This window comes from Dermacentor variabilis, chromosome 3, assembly GCF_050947875.1.
Source record: "Dermacentor variabilis isolate Ectoservices chromosome 3, ASM5094787v1, whole genome shotgun sequence".
In the NCBI taxonomy this organism is placed as follows: domain Eukaryota; kingdom Metazoa; phylum Arthropoda; class Arachnida; order Ixodida; family Ixodidae; genus Dermacentor; species Dermacentor variabilis.
The window spans coordinates 180,708,745-180,724,490 of NC_134570.1; the positions used below are offsets into that span (position 1 = coordinate 180,708,745).

At 46.5% G+C, this 15,746-nt stretch overlaps 1 non-coding gene across 1 annotated transcript; it reads left to right on the forward strand.

Moving 5' to 3' along the window:
• The first annotated feature begins 7,410 nt into the window (after positions 1-7,410).
• Positions 7,411-7,821, forward strand: LOC142576923 (small subunit ribosomal RNA). Its single transcript, XR_012827027.1, has one exon. It is a non-coding gene; the product is annotated as a small subunit ribosomal RNA (ribosomal RNA).
• The last annotated feature ends 7,925 nt before the right edge of the window (positions 7,822-15,746 follow it).

Below are 15,746 nucleotides of genomic sequence, written 5' to 3' on the forward strand. Positions count from 1 at the left end.
ATGCGATGTGGAATGCATTTAAAGATATTGTTTTTCACGGCGGAAACAGATTTGTGCCAACTCGGAAGAAGAAAATAAATAAACAGAAGCCGTGGATAGAGCGCGAAATTATACATTTAAAGCGGAAAATTAACCGTGAGAGACAGAAGTCAAAGAAAGACCATAATAAACTTTCGGCGCAAAGCTCTATATTGCGCACACATATGACTGCTGCTAATACAAATTACTATGACGTGACCTTAACGAATTTTATGAAGCATGATCCACACCGTTTTTCTAGCCATTTGTCGCATAATAACGAAGGTCCAAGTGGCATTGTCGCTAATGGCGAACTTGTGTCGGACAACTCGCGTATGGCAGTACGTTTGAATGATTTCTTTCAATCTATCTTTACTGGCATTTCTGCACATGGCCTTTCTTCCCTCGCACTAGAATCCCCGTACACATCACCAATGCCTAATATTCAAGTTTCGCATGAAGGCATTGTAGCTCTGTTGCTTAAAGTTAACCATATGAAATGTGTAGGTCCAGATGGCATATGCGGAATGGTTAGCTCACTATCTAGAGATAATTTTTAATTCTTCACTAAAACAAAAACGGGTCCCAGATGACTGGCGAATCGCAAAAGTGGTTCCGGTTCACAAGTCTGGTGAAAGGCAACATATTGGAAACTATCGCCCAATTTCACTCACGTGTTGATGCTGCAAACTAGTTGAACGCATAGTTTCAAAGTCACTCTACACCTACCTTGAAGACAAGAAAGTGTTTTTTCCCAACCAGCCCTGATTTCGACAGCACCTTTCAACTATCACATCAGTTGATAGAAACGATCAACAATTTTTCAGCTTCCTTGAGCAATTGAGAGCTGGTCGACGCTATATTTTTAGATTACTCGAAGGCTTTCGATCTGGTCGTACACAAAGAATTAATTAAAAAACTTATGGAAATGAATATAAATTATGATGTTGTTATGTGGATCCGTTCATATGTTACAGATCGGACACAATACGTTGAAATAAATTGTAACAAATCTAACCAATTAAATATAACCTCAGGGGTTCCACAGGGATCCGTTTTAGGATCTCTTCTTTTTCTAGTTTACATAAATGATATTGCTCATCACATAAGTAACGACATAACCACATGGTTATTTGCAGACGAATGTTTATTATCTCATTAAATCAATAACCAAAACGATCAGGCGTCACTTAGTCAAGCCCTTAAAGCTGTAGAAGTCTGGGCCGCAAAAAGTAAAAGGAAAATTAACGAATCTAAATCAGTCATGCTCAGAGTTACAAACAAAACAAAGCATGTTATTGAGTGTAATTATGAGATGAACTCAACAAATCTAACCGAAGCTGAAACGATAAAATACCTAGGTTTAACACTTTCGAAAGACTTAAGTTGGAAATCACACATAGACAGAATTTGTGAAGCTGCAGAAAAAAAGTTATGGTTCCTTCGCCGAAAATTAAAGCTAGCAACCACACCCGTCAAACTACTTGCATATTTAACTTACATTAGACCGATGTTAGAGTATGCCAGTGTCATTTGGGATCCGTTTTAATGAGGATTAATAAACCGCATTGTGAAGATACAGAGAAAATCTGCAAGGTTCATTCTTTCACGGTATTATCGTACTGACTTTCTTTCCGAAATGCTTCGGTTGCTTGATTTGCCTCCACTGGCTCAACGGCGGTAGTTGCCGAGACTTAAATTTCCTTTTTTGTTATCAAAAGGCCACTTCAATATTGAAACCGCACCCTATCTTGCTCCCAGGCAGGCTAGAAACATCAAGTCAAGCAATCATTGCATGTTCTGAATTGCAGAAGCATATCTGGGCATGCACGCTTATTCATTTTTTCCGCGAGCGATTAAGGAATGGAACAGTTTGCCGCCGTCAGTTTTGCAGTCGAGTAGCATTAAAATCTTTGAGGAACGCGTTAATAACCTTTTATGAAATTGAATCTTAGTAGTATCGTGAAAACGTTGTCGCACTATTCTAGAAATACATACAATATTCTTTCTTTTATACTGCTTCCGATATCACTGTCGGAATGTTACAAACATGTATTTCTTAGCCAAAATATTGTATTTGCATTTGGTTATTTGTTTTGCATTGTATTTCCAACATTCATTCCTTAATGTCCCATTTACGTTTGTAAGGTGCTTACATTTTTTACGCTATGTGTGAACTTGCTGTACCCACCCTGTTACGGCCAAGACGGACAACACTATTTGAAAATAAATAATAATAAATAAAATTTCAGCATTGCTTTCGAAAGGGCTTCTCATGCGAGACGCAACTGGCCATTTTCATTCAAGACTTGCATGTTAACCTAGACACCAACATACAAACTGATGCAATTTTCTTAGATTATGCAAAAGCGTTTGATAAAGTGCCGCATCAACGATTTCTATTAAAACAAAACGAGTAAAGCCTGGACCACAACGTTCTGGTTTGGATCAAGGAATTATTGTCTAACCGATCTCAACATGTCCATGTTAATAATCATGCCTCTGACCCTGCTCCTCTAACATCTGGTGTACCCCAAGGCTCGTTTCTCGGTCTTCTCCTATTTCTAATATATATAGTAACGACTAGTAACGACGCCAAAGTCTCGAACAACCTTCTTCTCAGTATCGTCGCTTTCCCCTGTCCACCATCTTTTTTGCAAATGTGACGTAAGTACCTGTTGTTGCAAATTTGATTGTTTTATATATTATTTATGTACACTCGCCCCTCCTATAATTCTCTGTATGGGGGTCTTTCAGCTAAATACGTGAAATAATTGAAATGAAATGAAAAGTCATTCAGTATGAGCTTGTAGAAGCCATAAAATGGCACTAAGGCGCAATCTCATTTTTGCGAATGAGAGTACACGTGTCGTGTGACACGGGTATCACACAGGCTTCCGAGAGCGATGGTGACTTGGCCTCATGGCGATACCCTCTGCCCTCATGCGACACCTGGCACGTCAGCATTGCAACAGATGTTCGCTTTCGCCCGTTCTGCCTCATCAAGCCACGCTAGTGACGTGGTGACGCATCCAATCAGAATTTAGGGGCCGTCCTGCTGCTACAGACGCCGGCTTTTTCGTCAAATGGGCCGCTTGATGCTTTGAACTGAGTAGAATTCGACAATGGAGATCGCGAGAAGCATAAGAACAAAATTCATCATCGCATGTGCCGAAGGTGTTGTGCATCGACTACCGCAATCGTGTGGCAGAACGAACGCAGGCCTGACGGACGGAGCGATGCCGAAACGAGCGGTTAAAGGAGCACAACAGGAACGTGATGAAGGTTGGACAGCTGGACAGAGACACTGCCGTGACTCTGCCTGTGCTCCGTGTCTTGACGACATTGCAGTTTTGTTGAGACGCAAAGATTGCCGCACCCCCGACATTTTTGAAGCTGCAGTAATGAATGGTGATGATTGTGAGTGCATCAGCTCATCGTCTCTTTCGATTTCTGCCTTAAGAAATAGGTTTTCTCGTGGGAACGAAGCGCTGAGCAACGCAAACGTGTGGGAACGATAGGTGATTAGTTATGTACCTCATGTTTTTCTGTTTTCCTGTATATCTTCAGAACATCTGACACTCAAGCTTATTCGTAAGTTAGCGGCTGTTCAGTTCGTGTCTTCGCGTTTTCTTTTTGTAAATTTTCTGATAATGCATTACTACATATAAAAACTGTGTTTCTGAACCTTCCACTAAATTGAGGTTCTTTATGTGAGAACGCCCACTAGTTCGCATATGCGTTATCTTCGCTTAGAAACTGCTGGCATGTTGTTGTGCCTATTGCTCTACGTAAATGCGATGTAGATGAAGATATTATTTATTTGGTGTGAATATGTATTTATTTAGTCTACGTGTGCAAATGTGTGAAATTTAGTGTGTCGTGAACTCGGATTCATGGTGACATTAAATATTTAATTGCTGTTTTGAACAACTGCGCTTAGCCATGCTGAAATTGCTCCTTTAAGGCTACTTAGTGTTGACTAGGCACAAAGCTTCCAATTTATGTCGTGAAAACAGCCTTCGCAGTATGGCTTTTCCGCGTTTTGTAATCTGCTGAAAGCGTTTAAAGAAGAAAAGTGGCACTTTATAATATTCAAAGTTAATCTCAGTGCTGATTATGATTTCGGAAAGACTCATAATGAGATAAAATACATCATTATGGAAGCGATTTGCGATCTAACATTATACAGAGATGAAATCAGATAATATATTAATTTTATGCAAGTCGAAACTTTATACCACTCAATTGCGAGAAGTGTTATGGCATCATTACTCTGAATGACACGCTTTAGCAGTGTCCAGATTGTGACAAGGGGAGAGCTTAGTGGCAACGAGTCCTGCACGGAGAGTTCCTTTAAGTCAAGTACAGGCCGTCCCGAACGCCCACGATATGGTGGTCCCGACGTGGGAGCCGCCTGCTTCAACCTAAGGGTTGATCTTCAGGACATTAATACAGTTCATCATACCATACCATACTTGAATGCTAGAAATACCCGCCACTCGAAGCTGTACAGTATATTGCGGAAATGCGTCAGACGCTTCTATTTCAAAGATAATTACTGTCGCATTACATTTTGCTGCATTAGCATTAAGCATGCGTTGCCCAACTGATACGTCAAGCTCGACTGTCGGCTTCCTCATCAAAATAAGCCATATGTGTGATGGGGAGGAATGAAAGGCCACGTAGATAAAAATTTTGTGCTTAAAACGAACAAGCCTGGATATTGTTAGCAATAAAGCAGCAGCAACATTAGTAGGACTGCTGGAGTCCTATATAATCGTAAACTTTGATCCGAAGCTGAAGCCCACTGCGACACCGGTAAGTACCGAGGCAGCGACCATACAATTAAAGATACCGTTAAAGTAATGCCGCAAAGTGAACTTAATGATAGCCGAGTAAAGGTGAGGAGCTAGCTTCAGATTAATGCACCCGTTGTCTTATTTTAACACGAATCGCCTTTCGCCGGGTTCCACCGAAAATCTGTCTCATATAGGCATGTCTCGCTGTCATCACGCAAAACAGCAAGGTGGCAATACTTGGCCTCCTTATGCCTTGCAGATGGTTAGGAATGTAGGCATAGAAAGGATAGGAAGATCTGCTTTAATAACAAACCCGTGCTCTTGATGACATGTATTTGTTGCAGTTAGGTTATTTAGGTATGACTGAGTCGTTTTATAGCGAACAGCGTTTTATAGCCTGGGCAGATGTAAGGTAAGTAAATGGGACAGTGTTTGGAAGTGTCGAGGTATCACTCAGTTGGCTCTACGGGTAACCGCCCTACAGGCGCTTTTATTGGGATAGTAATCGTATACTAGGTGAATTTTTGGCTCCGCCGTCACCGTGACGTTCCATATATATTTATGTATAGGTATGCTATACTTTATATACATCGTATATGTGAGGTAGATGTTAAATACTCCAACCACAAAGCTACTGCGACCAGGTATGTGTTATGATTGAAACGAAATTTGTGAAAACGGAGATTGATTAGGTATGTCTTTTATTCTAAATAGCACTATTAAAAAGCGAAAAAAGGAATGAATTGTACTCGCTCTCTGAAAATTATGCAATTTCATTGGCACTGATCTTTATTGGCAGCACAGTGGCGTCCTTGCGATGCGATTGCAGGCCATACATGGCGTGTTGAAGCATTTAAAGGTGTCAGAACTTCTGGCACGTCCTCGTAAGTCGCATCCATGCATAGTTAGATTTCAAACTCTACTTAAAAGCTACAATTCAAAGACTACAAGTGCGACGACAGACCGTGCTGTGGTTGTCAGTTCTGCGCCCTTCGGGCGAAACTGGCAATCTTTCTTTCTCAGGTGATCGCCAATGTAATAATAATAATAATAATAATAATAATAATAATAATAAGAAGAAGAAGAAGAAGAAGAAGAAGGAGAAGAAGAACAACAACAACAACAACAACAACAATAATAATAACTTCATTCGCATCACGCGTGTACAAGATTCTGGAGGCCTGCGGAAAAAGCCGTCCTAATAGTAGCACGACAAGGCCGCAGGCATTCGTACTGGCAACTTCACGTAGCGGTCAGCAAATCATTCAACATGTAACGTACAAATCCACAAGCACTGAAATTCGTGCATACAAAAAAAAGAATACATGCAAATTTTGAGCCATCGCGTTTCAATGTCCAGGAGTAGGAACCGCATACATTCAAGTTTCAGAACACCATACCTCTAAGAAAGTTTTTAAATTCACATTCATCAAACAGAACTTACTGCATACATCTAATAAACATTAAATTTACAATGAATTAAACAAACAGAAATTACTATATTAACAAAGGTAAATCCACACAAAGGCTTGGCTCAAAACTGAGAGCGCAACTGGGGACAATACATTATCTCCGGAAATATGTGCAAAAAGCATTGTAAAGAAAGTAAAGCAAATGGACCAATAGCAAAGTGTTTTCGTGTTTTGTATTTTCCTCTTGTTAAAGTAGTGGCGAAGTTTCTTGCAATTAATGTTCTCATCTGTCACCGCTCGGAGGGGCCGCGGCAGCCCACGCAGTAGTGTGAATGGTTGCTCCTCCTCGTGCTCGCTCCATTAAGGGTGGGGGTCATCCTTTGAAATGGATGTGTCGGTAATAGGCATTATGGGAAACAAGTTGAAGGTTATAGAAAACTGCTTATCGAACCGGCTCTGCCAAGGGCACTTAAAAAGGAAAATGACGTACCTCAGGCATAAGTGTTCAATCGCAGGCTTTGCGTCGTGAAAATGCACTGGCCGAGTGCATCATTGCCCCGAGCCATTCTTTTTTTCTGTCTACGTAGACGACGTGCAGATCGTTTGCAAGTCTTGTATCATTGAAGCCTACGAGCCACAAATTCATGTGCGCTTGAACATAGTCTTTGATTGAGCCAATGAAGATTGCTTAAAACTGAATCCCAATAAGATGTCATGTGCTCTTTTCATATGTGAGATGAATGGCAGAATATCCAATGGTAGCCCTCCACAGACAACACATATGACTGAACACATAATACAGATCTACTACACACACAACAACACACATCAGACACAAGTACAAGAACCAGGGAAACAGACCAGGAGAAGTGGGCACAGAACAGGCTGGCTGTCCAAGCTGCCTAGCGCAAGCATGAAGAGGCCAACAGCGATAGACCAGCTTTGCGCCAGAGGTTAACCTGCTTGAAGGGGAGATGTAGCAGCAGCCACCGCCGCCAGCTCTGGGCGATCTGTTCGCGACGCCGCTTCATCTCCTAACCAAGGAGGAGGCGCGGCGGCTGCACGACACTTCCCCCCCCCTCCGCATGTGTCCCCACTGGACATAATGCCATCCCTATCATTCTCGCTATTTCCTATAGTTGCTAATACACGCAGTGAGCCTGAAGACCTTTTCGTGACAGGTGCTTTTATTAGACCAAGATAAATCCTGTTCCGGCCCGCATAGTGCGGTAACTCTGGATAACCTCGTGCTGATCGCATGGCCACGAACCGGCTACTTTATTTTTGAAGTATCTGCCTTATCAACTTTTGATGTTAGGTTACTTGCTTAGCATGGTTCTTACGTGTAACGCAGAATCAGGGTTCGATTCCGAAGAGGGAGCATGAGAGACGGCTATTGCATCCAAGAAAGGCAACAGGCGAGCAAATTACCGACTCACGGCACGGGGAGGCCTGACGAAAAATAACAATACGCGACTCTTTTAAGACCCCGTAATTGAAATGAGTACAATCTAAATCCTTTACCCAGGATCAATAGGAGGGCAAGATGGTGTCAGCAGCTGCGGTAATTGCAACTCCAATAACGTATGCTAAAACTGCGGCGGCGAAAAATCTCGTAGTTGGACATGACTTGCAGACGTGTAGTGCATCTACCTGTTGCGACGGCTGGGACCACGGTGTCTCCAAAACGGAAAACCCGGCAAAAGCGGTAATTCTCAGGGATAATAAATTGTGTGGAAAAACTCGGGGAAAACTCAAGGAACTTGTGCTGCAATGAGGGAAAATTAGCTGTCATTTTATTGAAAGGGAAGGAAAGTATCCCTACTGCTGTATTGAGAAAATCAGAGGAATGGTAACGAATTGTCCTTGTTGGCGTGTCGTCAGCAGATGGAGTTGCCACTGTACAATCAACCACTAATTTCTGGACGCTCGATTTTAGTTAAATGCCCGATAATGCAGACGCCTTTGCTGGACACGTGCTCGTGCCCCATAGAGTATACGCATAAGAACGTCCGCAATTTCAGAAGCAAGAAACCTTCGCTGTCCCATTTTCCTGACTTCTTGCCGCGATCGCAGGTACGAAATGGCCATAATGAAAGCTAACACAGCCGTTTTGATTATCTCGCTGCCTCGAACCCGCGCTGTCGCATGCAGATCCGCAGGCAGTCGTAGCCACCACAGCAGCAACGCTCGGCATAGCTGCTTCGGCGTTCGCTATTAAGGTTCTTGCCGTTCGGTGCCGTGATTTTCATTGAAAGAATTTGCCGCTGTCAGTAATAGCACCCTCCCCGCCTCTTCCACGCTCGCGATTGGTTTAGAAGCTTAGAAAGCACGACACGTTGCATAATGCCGGTTCCCGAAAAGCAGCTTCGCCTCAGGACATCGATGTTACCCGCAAAAGCGTACGTAAAGTAATGCGGTGAAGCATAACAAGCGTGAGAAGAGGCTATTATCACGGGAGACTGTACGTAATCCATAATTACACGCGTGCATCCGCCCTGTCTCGTCACAGTACGAGCAGCGGTGTGCTTAGTAAGTGTACTGTCAGGCCTTCAGAGCTTCTTCGGACACGCCGGTGAGAATTTCAGCGCTAAAGGGCAGTAAAAGACATGAATTTATTTTTTCAGACTTCCCGATTTGATTTTTCGGACGTATATTTCGGATGGATTTTCGAACAAACGGAGGTATTGTGCGCGGGATTTCTAAGGTTGACTTTCCGATTGCTGAGAAAATTTCACTTGGGACAAAGTTCGGGCCTAATACCAATTATCTTAGTATCACATGATAGAAATAGCTAATTTTCAAAAATAGTTGCTTCTGTATGCGTCTCTTTTTATTCGTATTTGAATATGTTCTACATCATTTACAATAGGCTTTATCATTTTCTTTTTTCCAAGTTCTTTTATTTGCTATGCATTTTACTATTCCCTACCTTCAGTTTTCTATTTTAAAAAAATAAACACTATTCCTTACATTTCAAACTGGAAGATTAGGTTCCTTTTTATTTTGTAAAGTGCTTACTGGAGATTTACGCCATGGGGCGACGTGGTGTCAGCCTGTCTTGACATAAATTAAAGTTCTGTGTCGCTCAAGGATAACCTGGAAAACTCGAGAAATTTGAAATGTCAACATGGTAGACACCCTGGATCTGATCTGATCCGATGATCGTACTAATCTTACCCGCTTTCGCCGCGAGTGCAGATGATGTCGTTGTAGTGCTTAGAGGGAATTATGACTTAGAGGCGTTCAGTCGTAATCTCAAAGATGGTAGCCTAACATAACGACCCTCTCCTTTATTGCCTGTCTATCGCAACCTCAGAAACGTGGAAGTTTTACCTGTAGTAGCGCTGAGTTATCCAAGAGCACACATAACGGTTATGAACTCGAACCGCCGTACGCGCCTAGGGAAAGGCCCACCTTCTGCGCCGCTCGCTGTCGCCCGTGCCTCTGACGGTGGAAGTACAGCTGTAAATGGGATCTGTGCCGCTCGTGTCACTGTTGCTAGACGCTATACTATTGTTTTGTTTTACGTCTCGGAGCAGTGCCCACATATAATCATCCTACGCCTTGATATTCTGTCAGCACATCGGCCATTATTGCCTGTTCTAAAGCAGTTGTCCAACTCGCCCTACCGCCTTTCGTAGACCCTCCTGATCCTACACCAAGTCGACTATGTTCTTACGATCAAGCTCGCCTACCGAGCCGAGCGGTAACCTTTTTTGCTGTTTCAATGGATCCACCTATTGCACAAGACGATTACTTCGTGTCGCCCCAACGGCACTGTCCTCCTGCAGCAGAGCGTCGCATTCTCACGCACGGTCGTACGTTTAACAGGCAATGCCACACTTCTTCTTGTGGTGTAGTTTGACCTCCGCCGATAAGTGCTGCCCCAGCGCACATCTCTTGCAATCGTGGCCCCGGCATGCGACTTCCATATTTCTGCCCTAACTACATATTCTCGCAATATGTAGTTGGGGCAGAAACAGGGGTCGTAGAGCGCTATTCAGACGCCACAGCAGCAGGTCGCCTTTTTAATACCGAGCGCAACTGCGACATCTTCTTCTTTACTGGGCCTTGACAAAAATGCTCAAGCCTACATGCGTTGAACTGTTCTTCATCGGAGTACTGGCGTGGCATTTGCGTCCCTCCGAAGGAAGTATCGTGCCGATGCGCAAATTAATCGGAACAACGGGACAATGGAACAGAGTACAACAGGACAAATTCCCCCACAAAAAAAAAGGAGAGCAAAAAAAGCAGGAGCCAGGTGGACAGGTACGGCTTCGTCCGTACCACATGCGCCACTTCGGGTAAGTGCTTGCGGCGACTGGAGCTATTGTCACTGTCGGGAACGACCTCGTAATTCATGTCGCTCAGGCGGCGAATCACTCTGTACGGCCAAAAGTAACGTCGTAGGAGTTTTTCGGAGACCCCACGACGGCGTAGGGGTATCCAGACCCATACTTTGTCGCCGGTGGTGTAGAAAACGGACCTGTGTTGGAGATCGTGCCGTTTCGCATCTTGGTCTTTCTTAATGCATATACGTACGCGGGCAAGCTGTCTCGTTTCTCGGCGCGCTGAGTAACTTCGTCAACGTCGGTAGGTAGGTCGTCAAACTCGTGCGGCAACATGGCATCCAGGCTGGTCGTGGCTTCGCGACCATGCACCAAGCTGAACGATCCCATTCCAGTAGTTTCCTGTCAAGTAGTATTGTAGGCGAATATTACGTAGGGCAAAATCTGACCCCAGTTCCTTTGTTCTACGTCGACATACATGCATATCATGTCTGCGAGGGTCTTATAAGGATGTTCGGTTAGTCCGTTCATCAGCGGATGATAAGCGGTTCTTTTCCGGTGGCTTGTACCACTGAGTTTGAGAAGCGAGTCAAGAAGTTCGGCAGTCACGGCAGTTCCCATCTGTGCTGACTAATATTGGGGCGCCGTGCCTAAGGACGATGTGTTCAATGAAAAAACGAGCTGCTTCGGCTGCTGTGCCCCGCTGTTATACCTTTCGTCTTCGATTTGCGCGTCAGGTAATCGGTGGCAACAAAGATCCATCTGTTGCCGGCTGTAACAGTTACAAATGGGCCCAGAAAATCCATTCCAACTTGGGCGAATAGCTGGCCTGGTACCTCGATCGGATGTAAGAGACATGCGGGCTTGCCGGGAGGCGCTTTGTCTCTTTGGCAGTCCGCTCATGTTTGTACGTGACGTTTTAAAGCAGCGCGTAGCTTCGGACAGTAGTACTTTAGTCGGAGTCGGGACAATGTTCTGGTGTAGCCAAGATGACATCCGGTGGTTTCATCATGGCATGCTTTTAGTAGTTCTTTTCGAAGTGATGTCCGTACCGCAACCGACTGACTGAGAGGTTCTTCTAATATGGCAGATCGTTCCGCAGACAAAACGCCTGCAGTCCCCTGGTATAGAGTCACGGAACGTCTTTATACTTAGGCCTTCCAAGAAATTAATCAATGAGAGCAGCTATAGGTCGTGGCGCTGCTTCTGTTAAATGGTGACGGCGTCGACGACGCCCGCAAATGGTGGGTCCACTACCGCGTCATCGTTACCTCCAGACTCGACGGGAGACCAAGACAGCCAATCGGCGTTGGTGTGCCTCTTTCCTGATTTGTAAATGATGGTCATGTCGAACTCCTGAAGCCTAAGACTCCAGCGCACAGACGGCCTTATTGTTCTTTAAATTAGTCAGCCAATAAATTAAGAGAATGATGTTCATTGATAACCTTGAATGAACGGCAGTAGAATTACGGGCGAAATTTGATAACCGCCCGTACCACTGCGAGGCATTCCTTCTCGGTAGTTGAGTGGTTATCCTGCGTACGGGAGAGAGCTCGGCTAGCGTAGCCGATTACTTTTTCGGAGCCGCCTTGCACTGCGCCAGTACGGCACCCAGACCAAAATTGCTCGCATCAGTGTGAAGTGCTGTAAGGGCATCTTGGTCGAAGTGCACAAGAAGAGGAGGCGTTGGCGTAGTTCGCTAGATGCTACTTGCTCATTTTTCTCACACAGAAAGTGAAGATCGTGTCTTGTCAGGCGTGCTAACGGTGCAGCACTACATGAAAAATTCGCAATAAAGCATCGGTAATAGGCGCACAGCCCCATGAAGCGCTTCACGGCCTTCGTGTCGGATGGTGTTGGGAGCTTTGCCACAACATTTATTTTTTGGGATCAGGTCGTACACCCTCGTGACTGATGACCTGGCCGAGGAAGCAAAGTTCACTGAAACCAAATTATATATCTCGGACTCTAACGCAGGCCAGCCGAGCGTATGGCTTGGGGAACAGTGAGTAACAGGCTTAGGTGCTCCTCAAATGTAGCTGAGAACACTATAACGTCGTCTAGATAGACCAAGAATGTTTGCCACTTCATGCCTGAAAGTACGGTGTCCATTAGACGCTGAAAAGTGGCAGGCGCTGAGCACAAACCGAAAGGAAGGGCCTTAAATTCGTGAAGGCCGTCGGGGCTCACGAAGGCACGAAGATCGACTTCGATCTGCCAATACCCGCTTCGCAGATCCGTCGATGGAAAATAACGTGCATGCCGCAGCCTGTCCAGCGAATCGTGGATGCGTCGCAGCGAATAGACGTCTTTTTTCGTGACCTGGTTTAATTTGCGGTAATCGTCTGCAGGGTCGCAAACTGCCGTCCTTCTTTTTGACCAAGACCACGGGTGAAGCCCAGGGGCTTTTCAAAGGCTGTATTACGTCATTCTGGAGCATCTTCTCCACTTGCTTTTGAACCTCTGCGCGTTTCCTTGGAGCTACACGGTAGGCATTTTGTCGAATCGGCCGAGTAGTAGCATCCCCGATGATACGGTGCTTGGTCTGTGGTGTTTGTGCGACCTTTTACATAGTCGAAAAGCATTCTTCGAACTGATGTATCAGCTCTAATAGGAGCTGCCGCTCGGAAGGCGACAGGGTGAAGCTGACGTCAACAGACGAAGGAGTCCAGGGTGGTATGGTCCTTGCTTGTAGAGCGAAACAATCAGTAACTTGGGTGTCGTTGTCGCAGTACGCACTTGCTGTACCCTTCTGGATGTGACGTCCTTCGTTGCTGAAATCCGTGAGAATGGCCTGTATGCCCATGAGTCATGTCGAGTACGCCTCTAGCAATAGCACCACCTTGCGTAAGCAATAGTGCAACGATTTGCCCAGCGATCACATCACCGTGGTTGGGCGTCGTGCATGTTACATATACAAGACGGTGGGATCGTGGCTGAATGGTCACATTGTTGAAGATTCGCAAAGGCTTATGTTGCCCGTCATTCATCGTCTCTCCGTATGGGCTGGCAGAAAATGCCACCATACGTTCGGGAATGTTCATGACTGCGCTGTGACCTCGCAGAAAATCCATCCCCAAGATCAGGTCTTTGCAGCATTCGGGAAGTGGCAAAAGTGGCAAAATCACGAAAGCGACAACGAAGCTAGAATTTCCAATGCGGATTCCGGCGGTGCCTGTGCCCGTTGGTGTGTTTAGCTGACCCGCAGCTCTTCTGATCTGGTGCCTGTCCACGGCGTCTTCACTTCGAGAAGTGAAGACGCCGAGAAGTCGGTGCCAGTGTCACCAAGTGCGGTGGCGTGATGTCCATGCACCAGAATGCTGAGACCGGCACAGACTACGTCATCGGCGTGATTCTTCGTCGTCGTCAGCACGAGTAGTCGTCGTCGTCAGGTCGTCTTCGTGGGGAGCGTGGGGAGTATATTTGGCGCCTCGACAAAGCGCAGCCTTCCCCTCGGAGGTCGGTGCTGTTAGTTTCCCCGGCGCGTATAAAGGGGAGCGACCACTGCCAGCTACGACGTGGTGAAGCTGTCTGTCTTGTCGACAGCTGATCCCAGCGCGGGGCGCGACGGTGATTGAAGTGCACGGAAGCAGCAGGCGAAACGGAGCCGACTCCAGCGTTTGGATGGGGGAAGTAGTGGGCAATATCGCCTGGCTCGCCGCAGTGTAGGCTGAGAGGTCGGCGGTCGGCCGTGCGCCACAAGTCAGTAAGGCGAACTGGAGGTCACCTCACAGATTACGCTTGCCACCACGGCACAGGAGCGGGTCGTGGCTGAAATGGTGCTACCGGAGGTGAAGGCGGAGGACGTCGGACCATGTCGGCATAGGTCGGCGGACGTGCTTCTGGACATGGGGCTGGTGAGGAGAAGGCATGCCGCCATTCCTGGCGCAGGACTTCGACAACAGAAGCCACCGGCGACCCCGTAGGAGTAATGCCGAGAGCTCGCAGCTCTTCACGCAGGATGTCACGAATCATGCCGCGTAAGGAAATGTGGTCAACAATCGGGGCTTCGGAGCTGATTGGAGTGTTGTTTAGCAGGCGGTCGAAGCAGCAGAAACGCGGCTGAACAGCACGATCGATGACAGTCACTTCCTTGATGCATTCGGCGACCGTTGTTGGCTGGTTTCGGACAAAACCGGCAAGCAGCGGTTCCTTAATTCCCAGCATAAGATGACGCACTTTCTTTGCCTCGGTGATATCTGGGTCAGCTCGACAAAACAGACGGCCATATCTTCCGCGTACATGGCGACTGTTTCGTTGGGTTTCTGTGCCCGAGCCTGAATAAGTTGTTACGCGTAATCGCGCCGGCCCGAGCTCGAGAATGTATCGAGAAGCCGACGACGAAAATTGCCCCACATTTGGAAGCTCGCTTTCCTATTCGCGTACCACGTACGGGTGCCCGTTTTCTAGCGCAAAATAAGCACGTGCGAGTTTTAATTGGTCGTTAGAGCGATTGACCAGAGCGACACGTTCGTACTTGTCAGGCCAGTCCTCAACATGTTCAAAAGCATCGCCGTGGAAGATATCGCGCACGCGCGGGTCTTCAAGTGTCACCTGGGAAAGGCGAGACGCCCGTCTGTGAAGGAGGGAGAAGTGCCGATGATCTAGTCGTGTTGGTGAGAGTGGCGACATGTTGGAGAGTGGTGAAAGAACTCCGGGCTGAGTCCAAGCAGGCGCCGACTGAAACGGTGGACAGGAGTCGTTAGGAGCGGTGGAGCTTCGGGTTTGGGGGTTCGGCTCCGAAGAGGAGCTTGCCCTCATGGCGTTAGCGGCACCTCCACCAGTCTCGCAACGTGAGGCACAGGGGTCGTAGAGCGCTATTCAGGAGGCACAGCGGCGGGTCGCCTTTTTAATACTGAGCGCTACTGCAAATTCGTCTTCACTGCGCCTTGACGAAAACGCTCATGCCTACAAGCGTTGTCCTCTTCTTCATTGGAGTACTCGTGCGGAAATATAGTGATACTGCATCCTCCTGCCTTTCGTTGTTCGCACCCTACAATCCAAGTATTAGAGCCTTTCAGGACATTGATCGTCCTGACCTTCAGGGCCACTTTGTGGGCCACTTTGCCTTCTCGCCTAGTACCCGGTCATTTTCGATCTCATTCGCCGGCCACTGCCTCACCATTGAGAAACACCGGATACACGCTGGCAGCGCCAGCCCGATTAACTAGCCGTCCTCGTGAGGGAGGACGGCTGGCACTTCTGTGTCGACTATCGCCATC